Raw genomic sequence first — 17563 nt, 5'->3', positions numbered from 1 at the left:
AGATGGCCCGCAGCATGTTGCTTTGCCTAACTAGTGACACCCAAATAGTCAACATCCAGCATAGGGAGACTTTTGGCTCTCCACCCTCTTGGACCCTCGCTACCAGTCAAAAATGGATGCCTTTTTTCCAGCTGTGGAGAGGGAGGAACAGCTGGCATACTATAAAGATATACTGTGCAGACAGTTGCCGCTGCCTATGTGCACCATTGTCCATCCTCTGTCAGTTCTGACCAGGGGATTCCTGCAACTCATCGCTCACGTACTACTACCACGGCTGCTGTGGGGAGATTGTGGGGTAGGAGCAGTAGTAGCTCCATCAGCAGCAGCTTAAGTCTGGAGTCCTTAATGCGCAGCTTCCTTCACCTGTCTAGTGAGGAGAGTAGCCGCCAACAGCAGCAACAGCAGGACATGGAGCAGGCCCTGAACCAGCAGTTGTTGACCTACTTGGACAGCACTCTACCACCCCATGTAGAGGATCCTCTGGACTACTGGGCAGCCAAACTTGATGTGTGGCCGTAACTTGCGGAGTTTGCATTAGAGAAGCTGTTCTGCCCGGCCTGTAGTGTGGCATCCAGGCGGGTGTTCAGTGCGGCGGGGGCCATTAATACCCCAAAGAGAACCTGCTTATCCACCCATAATGTGGAGATACTGACCTTTGTCAAGATGAGTCAGGCGTGGATCTGCCAGGATTTTAACACATCTGTGGCCTTATGCATCAGATTAGATCAGCCATGACGCCTCCCCCAAACATTGATAAATGAGACTGGATTCAAACTACCTGTCTCAGCCACTATTCTGATGCTGCCACCCGCCTGATGCCACACATCTGCTGCCAGTTGCTCCATCTGCCTTCCACCATCTTTAACAGGGACTGGAATTGTCACACACTCTGTCATTGTGCCACTCTCTGACTTCCTGCTGCTGCCACTGCCGCATGCTGCCATGTTTTAACATTGTGCCACACTGTGGCCTACAATGTTGCTGCCACCTCCTGAATTTTTTATTGTGCTACTCTCTGACCTCATGCTGCTTCTGCTGCCACTGCCACCTCCACGCTCTAACATTGTGCCACACTGTGGCCTACCATGTTGCTGCCACCTCCCGAATTTTTCATTGTGCCACTCTCTGACCTCATGCTGCTGCTGCTGCCACTGCCGCCTCCACGCTCTAACATTGTGCCACACTGTGGCCTACCATGTTGCTGAAACCTGAAGAATTTGTCATCGTGGGAATTTGTAATGGATGATGCAAGTGGCATCTCTAATCTTCAAATTTAAATTGAAAATTTCAACTTCGAATTCATTTCAAACTTCGAATTCATTTCAAACTTCAAATTCATTTCAAACTTTGAATACTTTGTGCCACTCTGTGGTCTACCATGTTGCTGCCAGCTCCAGAATTTGTCATTGTGTCACGCTCTTCTGCTGCCACTGCCGCCTCCATGCTCTAACATTGTGCCACACTGTGGCCTACCATGTTGCTGCCACCAAAAGAATTTATGCCGCTGCTGCCAAGGCCACCTTTGAAGTTCTTTTTTGGCAAAGACATTATATTTTCTGGGAAATTGCAATGGATGATGCATGTGGCATCTCTAATCTTTAAATTTAAGTTAAAAATTTAAACTTCAAATTCATTTAAACTTCTAATTCATTTCAAATTCATTGTGCCACTCTGTGGCCTACCATGTTGCTGCCACCTCCATAATTTGTCATTGTGCCACTCTGAGTCCTACTCATGCTGCTGCCAACTGACCGCTGTCTCCCTTGGACACCCTGTGATTTTCATAATGCTGTTTTCACCCTCCACCACTCTATGACGTTACCACTATGTTTAGTTTTTCCCTTCATTTCATCTGTCAGAAAGAATTAAAAGCCTCAGGATTGATAGCCAAAAGCAGGAGTGGATACAGAACACACACAACATGCAAATATCCCTTTTACTGGTCATCTCTGTTCTGGAACCACTCCTGTTTGTTTTTGGCTTTAGCAATACTGATGGATTATTGACCGATTGAAAGCAGACACTAACGGATGAAAAGAAGGGCAAAATGATCAGTGACATCGGTGCAAAATTACTGCCGACAGCCTCTCCACTCTTTTGGGGAATTCTACATGTATCTGCGTTTAACAGAACTGTCATCGGGTTCTGTCATCATCTATGGAATCATCTGATGTCAGTGTAAAAAGAGTGCACTCTTTGATGTTATAGTGGTATTTTGGCCCTAGAACAAATGATACCTTGCAGGCTGCTTTCCAGTTTTACTTATTTGGTGAAGATGGCCCCTTCAAGTGCCCATGGATATGAAGAGTGAAGCGATTCTAAGAGCGGCGGCTGTCATGTGTGTGTGTCATACTAAAACACAACATTGTTTGAAGACCAAACCACTCTCCCTATGCATATTTAAGCATGGCACAATGTTCTACAACACACTACAGGCTGTCTGCAGCCAGGAAACACCAGTTTTTTAATGTGATTTGTCATGATTCGATTCGGGTGGAATCGATATTTTCGCAAAAATTTGGTGAATCGGGTCGAAACAAATTTCAACAAATTCGCCCATCTCTAATCACAGTGTAAGAAAAGAAACCTAAACGAAAATATACCCAGAGTAGGAAATACAACTAACTATAGATTAAATTAAGTATATGTAGATAGCATGAAAAGTTTAGCTTCAGTGCACAAAAAAATATAGTAACCAAAATTTCTTTCTACAAGATGAAAGAGTCGGCAGTCACAATAACTGACTGAAATTAGCCAGCAGAAATACTAGTATCTAAAGCTGTTATTAACTTCTGTATACTGAAGTCATACCTTATTTAAGACTTCTCATATTGAAACACATGTACTTTCACAATACCATGAATGCAAATAGAATAAAAATGTTAAGACCGAAATGTTGTCAGTTTATTTTTCTACATAGAAGGAATATTGTCTGCACAAAGATGTAATACTATCTTTAAAGGACATCTACCAGCAGGATCAAGGATTGTAAACCAAGCACACTGACATGCTGGTGTGTGCCCCCTTTGACAGGATCCGCTCTTCTTTTAGCTTCTTATGGCCTGGTTTTTTAAAAAAAAAAAGCTTTTAAAATTATGCAAATTAACCTGAGGGGCTCTGAGCTATTAATGGAGCCTGGAGTCCCTCAGGTTCATTTGCATATTTTTTTTCTTAAAATCAAGGGCCTAGGAAGCTTAATTGGGTTTTCCCATGAAAGAAAATTCTCAAATATCAATCCCCTAATGAAGGTAACACCATAAAGATAATTTTTCACCCTATACTTCACAATCTTATGCAGTTTTTATTGCTGTTTCTGAGTCAAATTCCAGGGTGTGGGAGGGGACTCTCTAAGCCTGTGATGGAGAACCTTTTAGCGGCTGAGTGCTCAAAAAGACACCCAAAATCCCCCTTATTTATCGCGGGGGTGCCAACCAAAAATTAAAGCTGTAACGTACTGCTCTCTCTTCTTCAACAATCATATTGGCCTCCTGAGGACAGCAACACAGTAGAAAGATGGAAAATTTGCATGATTTTAGCTTCTTTCCAGTGTCCTTCTGTAGACCTGTAGGGATTAGCAGGAGGTCCTTCAAAGATAATTCGGCCCTATCTATTCATTCTCCCTCTTCCTACAGTCCCAAGTAGTGAAGTAAGTATCAAAATATGACTGAAAGCAGCATTTTCTAAGTTGCTTGGAACTGCAGGAAGATTCTTCAAGTCCTGTCTGGTGTGCTGGGGCGATGGCCCGGGTGCCCAAAGAAAGGGCTCTGAGTGCCACCTCTGGTACCCGTGCAATAGGTTCACCACATCTGCTCTAAGCAGACACATTATAACCCATCTAGTTCTGGGAGCAGAAAATGTGGTTAGATTATCAGGGTACAAGTTTATATACACTTTTATTTAGCTTCTGAACATTCACTAGTGTCCAGCACATAGAAAGCGAGATGAGACAGATCAGATCCATTAGCTCTCTTACTATATCTCTGCTATTTCACAACACAATAGATCTGCTGTGCCTTCTTGGTGTGCCTCCCTGTAGCTTGTAGTTCTCCCCATGCTGCTGCTGGAAGGAATTCAAATTCTGTGTCTCAGTGTGCATCAAAGAGGGAGCTCCATTCTGCAATGCAGGGGGCGGAGCTACAGTGCAGAGAGCAGAGAGATAAGCTCTGTGAAGCCTTAGGCAGGATGGTGTCCCCGACCCTAAAGTCAGAAGTTACAGGGTTGTGTCTGGGGGCAACTGAAATTGTGTACACCAGGACTGACAGAGATAGGTTGGAATTATATCTGTGAAATGCTGCTTTTTGTTAATAACATTGAATTAGAGAAGGTGTTATTTGGTTATCCCAAGTACATTTAAGAAACTTGTCTTTGTGGGAATACCCCTATAAAGAAGAGCAGATCCTACCAGAGGGGGCACACATCAGTATTTAAGTGGGCTTGGTTTACAATCCTTGATCCTGGTGGTTGAGGTCCTTTAAAATATGGTTCCTAAATACGCTGTTTATTTGGTTTTCGTGTAAGTCTAAAGGGTAGAAATTTGTTAGATTATGCCATCTGTCTACCCAAAGACATTGATGGCAATAGCCAGTCAAATCCTGAAGACTATTAACTAGTGTGTGACCAGTATGTTTTAACCCTTTATGACCCAAGTATTCTTTTCTCAATTGTTTAATGCCTTAATTTATATTTTTCAGGTAATGGTACTGCATGAGGGATTGGTGTGCAGGACAGGTCATAGTCCCACATTTATCAAAGTGTTTGTGCCAGTTTTGTGTGATGGCTGCACTATGTCCAAAAAACTGAAAAATGTGCACATAAGTGAGTGTGTTAGTGCTTAGTCAGAGTTTGCACCACATTTATTAACTGATGTGCACCACAATTCTGTCTGTGCCACAGTTATGCAGCATGAACAAAGTGCACAAAAAATGGCGCACACTTCCAGACCAGCACAGGGAGGTGGGGTTAAGAGCAAAAAAAAATACAATTCCTTGCATTTCACACAGAACTGCAATGATTTAAGGGCTGAAGACTGGCAAAATAACCCTGATAAATGTCCCCCATTATTATTACTAATTGAGAACTATTAGGTTTCATATACAATAACTATCTAACTAAGGCTATTTTAACTGGCCCTGTCCATATTTCCAAAGTTCTTAAATTCCCTAAAAACAAACATTAAATATTTTGAGTTTGACATGATTTATACATTTTGAACATATATATATATATATGTATATATATATATATATATATATATATATATATATATATATAATATTTATGCATGGAAAGAACCAATTACAAAATATGATGCTGCTTTGGAGGTAGTAGTATACTGCAAGTTGTATCTTCTTATGTAATATAGTATAGTCTATCATTTTATGTTATTTTTTTATTCCTTTTATCCTATTATGTCCTATGGTGATATTGATGATCACAATTATGATTATTAATGACAATGGAAGTTCCACGATAGCAGTAATATTAATAATTTGCCCAATTAGTATTAGCTATTCTAAAGTGAGCAGAGAAGACCAATCTCAAGTAGAGATAATTCTCTCATTTTTAAGTAACAATGGGATTATGATAGGAAAGCAGCAGCTTTGTTTATTTCCTGCACAGAGTACTGAAGGAATGCAGCTGTGTCTATATTAAACCATTCATTATTCAGTGCAATACACGGAAATCTTATTTTGCTGGTTCTTTCAATTCAGTGAATTCATGTACACTGCTACTACTATTGATCCCTCTACAATGTTATTTCATTAATGAATATTTCACATAAAATGACTGATTGGACGTTAAAAAGTAGGGTTTGTTTTGAATAAATTAAATTTTTACAGTCATCTATAGCCAGGGTACTCAGATACAGGTTATTACATAAGGCCAACATCACACATGTATCTTTTTCAGCAAATTGAAGCAGAAAAAGAAAAGTCATGTAACTCAAATAATTTAAAGGGTATGTTTTCCGTTGGGCATCATTTGTACTTCTGATTTTGCTGGTCTTTTCGAAGCATTTGAACGCCTTCCCACTGATGCTTTTTTCCATTCCATTCTTTCTGTCTAACCCCTTTGCCGCCAAAGCACATTGCTGACACGGTCCATTTTTTCAAACCTGACATTGGTCACTATAAGTGGTTACAACTTTGGAACGCTTTAACATATCCAGGTTATTTTGAGACAGTTTTCTTGTGGCACATTGTACTTGATGTTAGTTTTTTGGTGATGATATTTATTTATGAAATAAACTGATATTTAGCAAAAATTGGGAAATATTCTAGATTTGCAAAATTCATAATTTTTGACTTTTTTCGACACAAAATAACTGGATAGCTAACATTTACCAAATGTCTGCTTTATTTTTACATAGATTTATGCATCCTCTTATATTTTGTAGTATAGTATGAATCTTAGAACTTTAGGTGCAATTTTTAAAATATTCATAAAAACCGAAAAACTCTACTTTTGAGGGATCTGCTTAGATTTCAAGTCACTTTGAGAGGCCTAAATAATAGTAAAACCCCATAAATTATCCCATTATAAAAACTACACCCCTCAACATATGTAAAACATGATTTGTGAAGTCTGTTAACCCTTTAATTGTTTTACAGGGGTTCAAAACATTTCAGTGGATAAAATACCAAAATGCTCCACAAAATGTGCTACCCAATCTGTCAGGTTCACAGGGGAGAATGCTGGGACTTGTGGTCCTTCCTCCGATGCTTCTGGTGGAGCTAGCAGCGTTCTCTAACCTCCTGCACGTCTCTCCGCAGGCTCCACCTCTCATCCACTACCAGCGGTCTCTGGCACGCCCTCTGGGCAGCAGCTGCTAAGACCTTGCGCTGTTTAGGGGTTGTGTTCTGGACTGCTGGGAGTTGTGGTACGTCTGCATGGTGTCTGCGATTGTCCTTTGTTCTTCTGCACCATGAGGGGTTAATTCCCAGAAGTTGTCCAGCTCTAATTAGGTTCTGGAGGTGGGGTTCAGGCTGCATAAATTGCAGATTCACTAGTCATCTGTGTCAGTGTTTGAAATCCCTTCATCGCTTGCTATCTGCATTAGGTTTGACCTGCTCGTGTTCTGTATTTTTGTGATCTCGGTTAGTTTTTTGACATTGACCCTTTGCTTACTGATTTTGCTCTTGACGTACCCTCTCGTTGTGGCTCTGGCTAGTTTGACTACTCTTTAGTGTTTTATGTTTGTTAGTCTGTTCATCTTGTTCCCTTCCCGCACTTAACTAGTGTATTCCAAGTCTTCAAGTAGTCGCCCCACGGTTTAGCATGGGGGGGTTATAGGAAGGGACAGAGGTTGGGGCGAGCTCAGGGCACACTATCCCCTGTCTTCTGTGTTACCCAACCCTAACACAATCTCTCCCGAGTATAACAATAGCCCATATGTGGTGGTAACCTTTGGAATGGCATTGAAGTGAAGAGAAGATTTGTCACTTTTTTATTCACATAACTTTTTAATGGGTTTTTAAAGGCTATACAATCCTTATTTTTTTGGCAATTATGGTGATACCTCACTTATTTTTTATGTTTTGAGTGGTACCATTTTGGTGCGCATAATATTTTTGATCACTTTTTGAAACATTTTGGTGAAGGGATTTTATGAAAATTTCACGTTTGTCAGTTTTTAGTTTTTCTATGGCATTCATTGAACAAGTCCAATAATGTTTGCGATTTATTGTACATATCGGATGTAGCGATAACTATTATGTGTTTTTTTGTGATTTTGTAGTTTTAGTACTTTATATGCATATAGAGAATGTTGGTGTTTAGGGGACTTTTACTTTATTTGATACATTTTTTGATTAAAAAACATTTATTAATTGTTTTTAACTTTTTTTTCTTCATTCTCTCGTTAATACAGTGCAACATAGATGTATTGTTCTGTGTTATGATATTGTGGTAAGCCGCTCCAAGGTCCGAGCCCCTTGCACATTGTGGTCATGTGTAAGGAGAATTTCTTAACTAAATTTTTATAAAATGTTTACAACACTCCCCCCCACCATGCAATCACAAACATCATCATAAATGATGTTTTTTACTATTGAAATCTTTAGTTGCTCATTTCATGTCCTATGCTAACCTACATCCCAGATACAAAAAAATGGCTTCAGTCATTCTGGTTACCAGGTATGCTTAATTAATATGAATTTAAATTTAGTTTCCTCTATAAATGGAAATGATACTGAACATGTTTACAGTTCTGTTTGTAATTATATTAGACAACCTAAGGATCATGATAGGATTTTAGCTAGACAAATATTTAACATGACGCCCTTTCCTCACAATGTATTACATGAACTTATAGCTCTGTGGTCTTATTGTCCACATGTTCTAATCCTGCAGATGTTTTGGGGAAGTCCCCATTTTTTCTACTGTATAGAACAGCAAAATATAACATATATCCCTATATTATGTTCTAATAATAGGAAGCTATTTTTTACACCTACTTCATATCCAGCAGAAGTTTAGTTATATTTATAAATTAATGTACCCTTTTTGAATTAAAGCGAGAAAGCATGGACTACAAAATATTAATTTACCAGCTATTGATCAAATAGAAGATAGAAATGTAACTATTGGTAACAATCAGAAGAACGAATAAAGGCTAATGTCTTTGAGAAGGAAACAAAGGTACAACACACATGAAAACAAACATAAAGACTATAGGAGAAATTTATGAAAGTTTGTACTCCATTTTTCTGGAGTTAGTTATGCCCATTGAATTTATCTTTACTATACCTTACAGAAAATAAATGCATCAGATAGAGATAGGAAGGCTTCTTTTTTATTGAATGGCATAGTTTGTATATTCTTTCACAATCTATTGCGTCCCTTTTGCCTTTGTGTATAGAAATCAATCAGTATAATATGGATCAATACAAAGAGCCTTTTTCTGAAATTATTGGCTTGTCTAGAGAACTAATCAGTGTTTTGTGTATTTTCGGTAAGCAACTTATTAGGGGTCAAATTACATTAGATTGTAAAAGAATACCTTATAGAAATGTATTCATGTTATTACCGAACTGGATATATATGTTAAGATACATTTAGAAAAATACTGAAGGCATATGATGTGACATATTTCATAACAAAGAGATAGGGAAAACATCACTTTGAGATGATCTTCTAAAAAAAGAAGGCATCCAGTATTCTTCATGTAGGGTGCATCTTAAAATCATTTGAAAGAAACTGGGTCTATATAAGGGAGTGGTCCTCTTAATGTAGTGGCCTGTTGGAAGTGTAATTGTATACAATAGTGGATTATAATATGGGCACCTTGGGGGCCCCGCCCAGGTTCATGTTTCTAGAGGAGCTAATGGTTATCAAAACTATCCACACCACAAAACCTACTATTACTGTAAATCTACACATATGACGGGAAAGGGGGTGGTCCACAATTTCCATATAGCTCAGGGTCCATCCCAATGTTAATCCTCTCCTTGGTGTATAACAAAAAACAACCTATATCTAATCATATCATAAGACCTCTTATAATGCCTTAATAAAAATCAGTGAGATTTTTACTTAAGTTGGAACCTTGTTCTATATAAAATAGAAAACAGTACTTGTATTAAAAGCCTACTGAACACTCCATTTTACATTTTTACAGTATAATGCTTTAAAAAACCGAAAGTTTGATTGTGTTGTCGATGATGATTTGAATTCTAGAACTAATGCAGCAGTAAACTTTTGGTGGGGATGGAACTCATGGATCACAGTTACAGCCTGGAATGAAATCTGACTTTGAACAAATATATTTTTGAATGTATCTTAAAAGATGATAAATGTCATGTTAAGCATGTTAACACATTTAATGTTACTGATAGGCTGCAGTGAATCCAGAAATCATATGGCCTAAGATTCTTAAATCGATGTTATATAATCAGCCCATATTTATTTCTAAGTTAATAGACGGTTGTGTACATGACATGTGAAGGCATTTGACATTGTATGATTTTTCATACTATTTTACCCTCCTGTCATGCAGGCAAGTGGAGAACCATTTCTAAAAGACAAAGAAAAACAGCTTAGAGAACTGAAAATATTGCACAAGTTGAAAGCATAAATTTCTCTTTTATGTGGACTGCAAAGTGATAGAACACATTTTAATAATTTTTAGTCTTGGACTTTTTAACTAAAAAAAACACTTTTTTCATAATTTATTGCACATTATTTTTAATCAAATATATTTTCTGCTTGCACTTAATTTGCAAATGATGCGAACCTCTTCAAAATCAAAGTGTTAAAGAATGTGTTGAAATATGCTCATGAATGCTTTCATTTTATGCAAAACCAGATAAAAGATTGGAACATATCCTGTTTTACATAATATTGAGGGAATAATAAATCAAAAAACTTGAGGCTGCAATGGCTGAAAAAGAATCTTAATCAAATCACACTGAGAGAGATAACCACATAAATTGCCTACTAGAAAATGCAAGCTGTGAGATATGTGTTCCCAAGGAATGTGGAAGAAATTGGCAATCTTCTGAATGCATAATGGGAGTCACTAGCGTATACAAACGAATTCAAAGTAACCAATGAGAAAGCACCTTTGCTAACACTACATTAAGAGTGGATATAGCAAGTCCTGCACACATCTGACTTTTTAGGTTCTGCACCAGTGTATTTCTTAAAAGTGAATGGGAAAGGTTAATATGTTAAATTTATCTAATTCAACTTTTTAAAAGCCTCCAAAACTGGCAGGGATGGTAGGATGGTGTAAAATGTGGAATAGTACCTCAGAACAGAAATGTTACACCCTTAGACCCTATCAGTTCAATGCCCTACAACAAAAAACAACTATTATTTTTCATTTTTTTCATCAATGGATAACAAGAGCCATCATTTATTTATTTTGTCAATCTGGCATGAAAGGGGTTTGCCTATGATAGAAAATTCTCAAATTTCAACCCCATAGTGATGTTTACACAATGAATATCATATTTAACTACTTACTTTACAATTTTACTCAGTTGTATTGCTGTTTCACCTCCTATCACTCAGTGATGGTCAGTGTAAGATTCCAGAGTGTAAGCGGGTAATGTCTGCTGTCACAGCCATTACACACTGTCAGCTCTACTATATACCCCCTCTCTCTGCCCTGTATAAAGAACTTATCTGCCTGTGGTTTGTAGCTTTACACTCCTCACGCTGTGTACATGCTGGCAGGAAGTCAGTGTCTGTGTGTCAGAGCTCACCGTGGAATGAAAGGGTGGGAGCCCCGGCAGGGAGCAGAAGGGGAGAGAGAAGCTCAGTAAAGCCAAGATGGCTGATGTCCCTAAAGTCAGTAGATACAGGGTCGGGTCTAGGGATCACCAAAAATGTGTACACCGGGACTGATAGAGACAGGTTGGACTTATATCTGTGAAATGCTGTATTTTTGTTAATAACATTGAATTAGAGAATATGTTATTTTATTATCCTGAGTACATTTAAGAAACTTGTCTTTGTGGGAAGTACAAAGTAGGCTTGTGTACATTGTATTGCTAAATAGTACAATATGAAGTTTACAAATAATTTGCTGATAAACTTTCTAGTGGCAGATTGAAAAACAGCCATTCTTTGCTTATTAACTTAAAATTAACTTAAATACATGTATACAGTATATTGCTCTTAAAATATGAAAGTTAGATTGTGTAGACTATTATGCTATTGCAGCATTACTGACCCATACTCACATGATGCTGCAAAGATAGGGCAACATACTCTTAGGTGGGATGGAACAATTACTCTTAGGTCTGTATATAAGTAACTAAATTGAGCATTATATAGGTTGTTATGGTTGTTATACCAAATTAATAACACATATGGGTAGCTTATTTTTATTTATTTAAAGGAGTTCTCTGTTTTATAAAGTTTTTATAAATAAAAAATCTATATATTTTGTATTACCCATCACACTTTACAATATCTATGACATGCCGTAGCAACCCATCAGCTAATCGCTGTAACTGTGGTATCTAAAGAGTTGTAGCAGGAGCCCTTCTGCACCAGCTCAGTGGATTTCCTGAAATATATGAACAGAGGTTTTACTGATGGTAGACTAGTCCTACTAACCAGTTCCTAAGGAATAGTGTTTCTCAGCACTTCTTTTATTATCACTTCATATGCCACGATTTTGGCAATATATGCTATTCAGCCTGGGGCGCTCCAAAAAAAACTGCCAAAATTGCGGCATATATTTACAGTATAATAGAAGAAGTTCTGAGAAGAACAATTCCTCAGAAACTAGTTAATGGGCCTAGTCTACCATCAGTAACACTGATGGTAGATGTCCTTTAAGGGCTTTAATATTCTTAAAATGTATAAAACATTTGCAACATTTAATATATTTTGTAAAAATGATGCCTGCACAGACTTAACAAATTCCCCTTAAGACAATTTTCTACAATGTGTGACAACAAATGAGGGAGAATGCTACTCTTCTGTTTTTATCCTTTTTGATTATCATTAATACATTGGATTCTCTCAGTTTTAGTCATTTGAACATGGTTCACTGTAAAAACATTACTCACCATGGATTGCAAAGTTAGTGAAAATCTGTTTTAATAAATGGAATGCTGGGTGAGTCAACATGCTTCATGGCAGAAAGCACATACACAGCAGATGTGACATAATTATGTGAATCACTGTAATGTTAAATAACATTGTGGTGAAACGATGGTTAAGAAAGGACAGAGGATGAGTCACTGATTTAACTCTGTACAGTAAAGTGACATAATGGGGGAAAACGTAGGTGATAAATCAACAGAACCTTAATGTCCCTATGTGGGGTAACTTTAGATGGGACATTTCAAATCTTTACATAAAGCTGCATATAAAAACAGTTTGATACCTGCAGATTTTCTACAGCCTTTCCATTTGATACACACATTTTTAAAAGACAAAAGCAGAATAGATAACTATGTCATCATGAATCACAGGTGACTCACATTTTCTGCCCTAATATGAATACAGTAGCCAGAAACAAAACTCATCCTTAGAATGGGGGTCACATGACCTTATTCCTCCTGGATTTTGTTGCTGGTGGTGACAGGGATTGTGGAAGTACTACTGACTGAGCTCCATGCAGATCTAGTGTCATGAGCTAAAGAGTACAAGGGAACGAGGAACAGTGAGTAATGCAAACTGTAATCACTGCTCGCTCCTCCTGTCTTAATGAGTCCATTCAGCACTGATAGGATTACTCATTGCATACAATAAGTGTTAGTTTTTTTCTAAAATAAAACATCCTTCATCTTTTCATCTTCATTTTTGCTCTGCCCTACCTGCGGCTTTTTGTCAGACTGGCCAACCACCTAATGCCAGCTCTAGGCTGGCATTAAATGGTAAGTGTCTGAAAGATGTCTAATCCATTCATCCTAGGGATTTTTCTATTACAATTTGTACATACTTGGCTGATATGAACATGCATGTGCATAAAGTGTCAAAAGAGATATTTGCTGGCAACCTACCGTAATATGCAGCATCAGCTTTAGATATAAATTAACATATTTACTAAATAGCGATAGATCATACATACTGTATGTTTTATTTATGTGTACAACTATATTTAGATTATTTAGATTCTTAGCTTGTCTTATGAGGGCAGATTGACTCTCCGGTCACCCATACTGTACATGACTTTCATGCAAGTCAATTTTAACTTGTTTTAACCCCTTCCTGATGTGCATCATACTATTTTTTAGCTAAAACAGTGTGGGCAGAAGTTAGTATAGTTCTATTGGAACCTGTCAGTAGGCTTGCTGGGGAAATCTAGTGTTAGGTTACCTTTAACAGGGTATAAACTGGACATTCACATATTCTGTCAGATATGTACATTTCCTCAATAGCATGTTATTAAAAATATTTACTTGTGTAAATATGTGTGAATTTCCCATAAATGTAAGCATATGGTCCCTTAGAAATAAGAAAGCTGTCATTAAATATTACTGCTTCTGCTGGAGTGATTACATAAAGAGACAATTTGTTTTCTGAAATGAAATGTTCTGTAGCTGTGAGCCCCGCAACTGTCCTGTGGTACTGAATGCTGAATCCAGGTGGCCGGGCACCTCGATAGTATATGCTTGGCCACTGCTTATAGAGAGTGGCGGTAGTCATATATCAGGACAACTATCTTGTTTCTAAGGAACAACATAGCTACATTATCTTCAGATCAATTTTTTTATGTTCAATTTTTATAACATACAGTTGAATTAATGTATATATGGTAGGTTTATTAAATTAAATGTATATGCACAGATGGGAGTACCAAAGTGATAGATTTCAATTAATAACAAGCCCCCCAAAAAAATCATTTTTAGATAACATTATTTTAGAAATTGTTCTCTGTAAGTAAAAAGGTTTCTGGTAAGTTGTGTTTAAGACTTGGTGTAATGCCATATGGAAGCTACTGATTCATTCAGATTCTTTTACATGTATATCCGTCCTTTATTGGATATTTGTGGGCACTCTGATGTATTGCATTATTTCATAACCACACTTTATAGAGTTTAAAGTTCTGATTCTGTTCCATCAGGAATGAAGACTTACTTTTCAAAATAATGGACACTGGAAAAAACCCAAACAAACCCTACTATAGTCAATGCAATCTATGTCTAAGTTGGAAGACACATGTAGCCTTAAATGATTAAATGTGAGCTGGAGGAGAACTGAAGTTTAAGGGACTGTAGGTATAGGGAACTTTAGGGGACTTGGTGTCCACTGATCTCCCAATCACTGGGTATCCCAAAGTTCAGACACTTATCCCCTTTTCTGTGGATAGAGGATGTGTCTATTATGGTAGAATAAAAAACAACAATCAAATTACCCTTACTCACAAATGAATGGAGAGAACGGCGCAAGGAGGATACAGGTTAAAAGATCCAAAAAAACCTATGTTTAGAAATACAGATTGATTGACCCTCGGCAGTCCATACCCAATGTTCTCAGCAGTGAAACCGAGCGTGTTCTTTTTATTATAAGGCCTATTTTATTCTCTACTCTTGTGAGTATTACTAATAAATTATTTTTAAGGAATCGAAAAGTACTGCACCATTCTTTCTCTTCCTAATCGGATTAGCAAGCAAGGGAAGAAAGGAAGAAAGTGGAACGGAAAGTGGAGGAACAAGTTCCCAGGTGGGAGGAATAAGCAGCAGCACAGAGGCTGCGAGGTGCTTTGGGAATCTCCAAGAGGGACGCCGTGCTGAGACATCGCACCCCATAAGAGGATCTATATGCCCTATGCAAAACTGCTGAGGATATTGGGTATGGACTGAGGACTGTCCCCTTGAGTATTAAACCATTTGATTGGAAAGGAACTGTGTTTTTCTCCCTCTTTTTAAACCTTAGAGTGGGTGAACGTAGAGGCGGAGGGTCAATCAATCTGTATTATGGTAGAATCCCTTTTAGTAATGTCCCGGAGAACCAGGAAGACCCATCCAAAAATGTAAATACACTAGGTAAACAGAATGGAGTAAGCTATATTCCTTTCTGCTTATTGTTTTATGGTTAGAAATGTAAAAATTGTTTAAAAAAACACAAACAAAGCATCATCTTTGAGCTGATTATGAATTAAATGCATTGAATCATTTATGGTACAAAGCATGATGCAAAATTACTTAGATTTTTTCAGAAGCAGGAAAGGAAACAAAGACAAGCTATCTTATCTGAAACATGAGTCTATTTCTATCAGTGTTGCCCATAAATGCAGCATCTTCCCAGGGATACTGTGGTTTTCTAGCTCAGGCTTAGCACTGCAGTGACCTTCTCTGTACAGATTCTGTACAATCAAGTAATCATTTACCTAATGAAAACGATTTATCAGATCTTTCTATGACAGAGCCTCATTCACTTGCAGATTAAACAAAGGTCTCTATGCTATATTAAAGAAGGTAATGTGCCACCTGAGCCTTTTCCAATTACCAGTAATATCTTTATTGATCCCAGGATTATGGATGGTTACAAAACACTTATAAGTTCAGATTCATATTCAGAAAATTTGCAATAAATCTGTTCTTCAGTTTGGTTTTATCATATCTGGGAAACTAGAGGAGATGCAGTAACTATGTTAGAGAACATTGTATTGCAGAAAGAAATATAAATAATAAAGTTTGAAAATATCAAAATCTCAATATTGCATAGGAGCCTGATATTTACATCATATTTTCTGTGCATCTAACTTACATTACTACTCTTTTCCATTCCTAAGCTATATTTACGTTATAGGCTAAATTATACAGATTTCGAAGTCCTTTAAGGGGATTACTGACATTAAAGCCGGTTTACATGAGTTCATTCAGAATTCTGGAACCTGAAATACAGATGGAGGTACTTTTTTAACTAATGGAGCTTTCTGGTGACCTCCACATAAAAATCAGATTATAACCATACATACTATGCATTTTTTCTCAGTCATGTGACACGTTTTATTGGGGGGGGGGTCAGCATTGTATATTTTGGAGATGGATGTTGTATAATTGTTTGATTGCTAGTAGTTCAACCAATGGGACCCCCAGCCATCACAATAAGAGGGAGTTCCCAACAAAAATGGAGTTGTAGTGGATGATCGCTAGTTGTGAAGGTGAGAACTGTGAAACAATAGATCAGATTATAGCATGCATCTAATTTAGCTTTAAAGTTTACCAGTTTAATTGAGTCTTAAGCCAAGTTTTCATATTATTTTACAACATGTAAATAGTCAAAAAGCCATAAAAAAATTACAAAACATAACAAAGCAAACAGAGACATCTTGTCAGATAATGCATTTTTTAGGTTGGCACATTGCTATAGTTTCTTGTACAATGCATTATATTTTACAGTATTTTCCTACATTTGAGATTTGATGTTCCTGCTGCCTGGCATGACCCAGAGATGTCGGCCTGAACTGGCTGATCCCCTATCTTAGAAATCTAATTTGCCTCAGACAATGCTGCCAACCCTGTCATAGCAATGTCCAACCTCCTGACTGCTACATCATCCAGTTCTGCTTCTTTTTGTTCTGAGATCTTTACAGAGTACCAAAGTTCATAAGCCCATGTTCCAGCTCATCAAATACAACAGAACATATCTATATGCCATAATAACTGTTTGGGCCTGTTACAGATTTCTTTGTGCATTTTAATCGACCTATTTATTTTGCTTATAAATAATATCATATTCATTCAGCATATAGGCAAATGTGAGCCCTAATCCTCTATTGATTCAAATGTGATAAAATTGTATGCTGTTAATTACTTGTATCTCAAAAACTGTTAAAGGAAACCTGTCATTAGTAAGTTAATTTTTACATCATGACAGGTTTCAATAGCCCCTGCATGTTGATTTAAAAAATGCCTTTGCCATGAATGTGAATCATTCCACTGAATTTTAATAGTTTCTTTAACATCACCTGGCTCTTTGCCAGCACCAGGTGGTGGATCCTGGGGAATAGGGGGTCAAACTAGTTCAAACTAGAATTGCTTGCGGCAGGGAGCAGGGGAGAGACTTAGAGAGGAGAGGTCATTGAGTGAGGAGGAGAGGAGGTGTTATTGAAGATGACTTAATGCTGTTTGAATTGTACCCCCAAGACTCA

The 17563-nt window shown here is 37.6% G+C and overlaps 1 protein-coding gene across 3 annotated transcripts in view; it reads right to left on the bottom strand.

The window, feature by feature from the left end:
* The window catches only part of GABBR2 (gamma-aminobutyric acid type B receptor subunit 2), a 553394-nt gene that overhangs the window by 454284 nt on the left and 81547 nt on the right, over window positions 1-17563 (bottom strand). The gene's annotated exons all lie outside the window — the stretch shown is intronic.

This window comes from Engystomops pustulosus, chromosome 5, assembly GCF_040894005.1.
Source record: "Engystomops pustulosus chromosome 5, aEngPut4.maternal, whole genome shotgun sequence".
In the NCBI taxonomy this organism is placed as follows: domain Eukaryota; kingdom Metazoa; phylum Chordata; class Amphibia; order Anura; family Leptodactylidae; genus Engystomops; species Engystomops pustulosus.
This window is presented reverse-complemented; position numbering and strand designations above follow the sequence as displayed.